This window comes from Marmota marmota, unplaced genomic scaffold (genome assembly GCF_001458135.2).
Source record: "Marmota marmota marmota unplaced genomic scaffold, marMar, whole genome shotgun sequence".
In the NCBI taxonomy this organism is placed as follows: domain Eukaryota; kingdom Metazoa; phylum Chordata; class Mammalia; order Rodentia; family Sciuridae; genus Marmota; species Marmota marmota.
In genome coordinates, this window is record NW_025999913.1 from 4,125,260 (window position 1) to 4,128,809 (window position 3,550).

The 3,550-nt window shown below is 45.4% G+C and overlaps 1 protein-coding gene and 1 non-coding gene across 2 annotated transcripts in view; both read right to left on the reverse strand.

Annotated features, from left to right (window-relative positions):
• Positions 1-3,550, reverse strand: part of Ssr1 (signal sequence receptor subunit 1) — a 38,440-nt gene that overhangs the window by 4,800 nt on the left and 30,090 nt on the right. The window lies entirely within an intron of this gene.
• On the reverse strand, positions 867-973 carry LOC125615623. Its single transcript, XR_007346302.1, has one exon. It is a non-coding gene; the product is annotated as a small nucleolar RNA U13 (small nucleolar RNA).

The window sequence follows — 3,550 nt, forward strand, 5'->3', positions numbered from 1 at the left end:
CTATTTACCTCTCTTATTGTTTCTTTTGCTGAGAAAAAACTTTTTAGTTTGAGTAAGTCCCATTTGTTGATTCTAGTTATTAACTTTTGTGCTATGGGTGTCCTATTGAGGAATTTGGAGCCCGACCCCACAGTATGTAGATCGTAGCCAACTTTTTCTTCTATCAGACGGCGTGTCTCTGATTTGATATCAAGCTCCTTGATCCATTTTGAATTCACTTTTGTGCATGGCGAGAGAAAGGGATTCAGTTTCATTTTGTTGCATATGGATTTCCAGTTTTCCCAGCACCATTTGTTGAAGATGCTATCCTTCCTCCATTGCATGCTTTTAGCCCCTTTATCAAATATAAGGTAGTTGTAGTTTTGTGGATTGGTTTCTGTGTCCTCTATTCTGTACCACCTATTTATTTTTTGAGACAGGTTCTTGCTAAGTTGCTAAGGTTGGTCTCTAACTTGTGATCCTCCTGCCTCAGCCTCCTAAGTTACTGGAATAACAGCATCAGCCACCACATCCAGCTCTGAATCCTTTTTTTTTTTTTTTTGGTGATGCTGGGGATGGAACCCAGAGCCTCACACATGCTAGACAAACACACTCCATCACTGATATACACCCCAGCCCTAAAAGATGATTTTTGACAAAGGAAGTGATAACTCTCTTCAAATATATAGAGCTGTCCTAAGGGAGAGGAAACCTTTTTCTAAGCTCTGTAGAGCACAACTAGGACTTAACAAGGAAGTTGATTTGGGTATAAGATGAATTAATGGTTAAATTGTTCAAAGATGGGAAGGCCAGGTGATGTCCACACAGGGTGTTACAGTATCCGGTCCTGCATTGGGCAGAGCTGGACTAGATGACGTTTAAGATTCTTTCACATAGACAGGTAATGTGCTGACTTTGTTACAAAGTTAAAGAAAGGCACATCTCACACAACAGTGTGAACATCCAATCATCATGCTTTTGAACGGAAAAGGATCTAATATTCTATGAGGCTCCATTGAGTAGGGGGAAAATGAAGGAGGACCAAGCCTTTCAAATACAGGTTCACAGGTGTGTGTGTGTGTGTGTGTATGTGTGTGTGATTGCGGGGGGGGGTGTCTGGTGATAAAGGTTTTTAGCAGGCTGATGAATGAACACTGCATAGTAAGGAGATAAACATTCCTTCTAGTGAAAATTAGAAAGGTGTTGGGGGCGGGGGTGTCAGGCATTGATATCAGCTTTTTTTTTTTTTTCACGCAGTATCTTTAGCCAGGCACGGTGATGCAGCTCAGTGGTGAAACACCCTTGGGTTCAATCCCCAGTACCAAAATCAATAATAAAAAGTGAACACTTGACAAATAGCAAGCAATTCATAAATATTCATTGGATTAACAAGCCACTCCAGTTACTACTGTCCCCATGTTACAGCAACAGGCTGAGATTCATTGTGACTTGCCTAGACTTACCCAGGCAGTACGTGGGTGAGTCTTGATTCAAACAAGCACTAACCCCAGTAGTTATTAACCACCATCTGACACTAACGTCCAGTATGTGAAAACGTGATCTGTTCATCCGGGACCAGCATGTGTGTATACAGGCATGGACGTGGAGGAAGGGGGTGGTCAGTGTTGTCTGCCCTAAGATTCTCCCCAGAGCACATTCTAAGTGTGGCTGACCAGCTCTGAAGGTGACCCAAGGGGACAGGGTCTCTTAATGCATTCATCTTTCTACTGATGCAAACCATTCAAATGACTTAAAAATCCAAGATCATGTCACTGACATCTCAGCAAAGCAGGATTTTGCGCTGCACTGTGATGTGTGCTCTGGGGTAGGCTGACACACAGGCCTGCAGGCGGGTGGGCGTGGCCGGCTGGATGAGGCAGTTAGTTTTAGGAGCCAGCCCATCCTAACAGTCTTTCTTCTTTCTGGAATTCTCCCACTTTCTGGCAAACACCAAAGGACAATCCTGGGAATGGCTTAAGTCACAGCTAACCACTGTGCTGTGCCACCTGTGGGCAGTAGATGGCAGCAGAACACACCCGTGAAGCCAGCCATCAAGAGAGCCTGGACGCTAGTTAAGATTCGTGGATCCCGTGGAGAATTCCTGCAGAGGAGAGATACTACTGATTCAAAATTATGAAACCAAACACTGTGACACAAATAACTGATTATTCCCTTATAAGAAATGTAGCGATACGTTTTTAAATATATTTAAGATATAGCTTGTCTTCCGACTCCAAACAGTACTTGAAGGGGACTTGGAACTTCTACCAGCAGTTTTGTTTGCTCTCTCTCCTCCAGGGGTTCTTGCTATGGCCAGTGGGCAGATCTGTGCACCTGTCAGAGGTTACTTAGTTGTTTCCGCTTGGTATCATTTGGTAAGCTTGGCATTATGCATTCAAGGAAAAAATATTTGAGATCACATTTCGCTCACAATTTAGGGACTAACTTTTCATTTTGAAGCTACAGCTGTTATCTCCTATTGTTTTGCTTCCTTTTTTATAGTCAGGCATGGCTGAGGCAGAGAATTTCAAGTTCAAGGTCAGCCTCAGCAACTAACTTCCGCTTAGAGAACTCACAACGGAACTGCACACAAACCACTCCTGCGCACTCTGTTGCCAGTTTTCTTAGTTCTTATCTTGGGAGATGCCTCTTGGCCAAGCTGCAATATACAACCAAAATGCCATTCCAGGCTCATTTTGGCACAGAATCCCCCAGGTGCACTGGTGAGTCTGGAAATTCCAACTTGAGTTTGTACATCTGGGAATCCCAGTGTGGGGACTCAACTCCTATCTTCCTCCTGGTTTTCAGTGAATGGTGATTGGGAGGAGGTCTGGAAAAAACTCTCCATGTTAGGAGGGAGGCAGCCTAACCACGTGAAGGCTCCGGAAACGACAAACCTGCGTTCAAATCTCAGTTCTGCCACTTAATAACTGAGGTTTTCCTTGTTGTTGTTTTGGGGATTTTCTGCATTTTTCTTTTTTATGCAAACTTCCTTGTTTGCAAAGTGAGGATGTACCCATTTCACTGTGTGGCTGTGATGATTTTAGAATTCACATTTATTGAACAGCAACCAGGTACTGTTTGACAATCTGGTGACTTGAACAATTCTTGTCCTAAAGCTCACATTTCACAATGCAAGGACAGGGAGGCAAGGGGATGAGGGCAACAAAGCTGGCTGTGTGACTCCCATGCTCAGATGGTGCCTCCATGGGGAGCCTTGGCTGGGGAGGCAGGCAGCCAGGGAAGCCTGGCTGAGCCCAGGCAGAGGGGATGACAGCCAAGGGAGCTGCTGGATGCTGAGTGTGGTGCTAGTGGATGAGGGGTGGGTACAGGTCGGGGCAAGGAAGGGAAAGACCAGAGCCTACAGAGGGTGGAAGCCCAGGAAGGTTTTTCAGCCAGGCAGGCTCAGGCTCCTGTGGGCGTAAGACCAGGGACAGGGGTGCAGCAGTGAGCTCGGCCTCGCACCACTCAGCTCAGAGCAGAGGGATGGCCTGCGCCTCCTACAAAAAACAAGACAGGAATCTGCAGGAAAAACTACCTCCAAGTTTTTTTTTTTTTTTTGGGGGGGGGG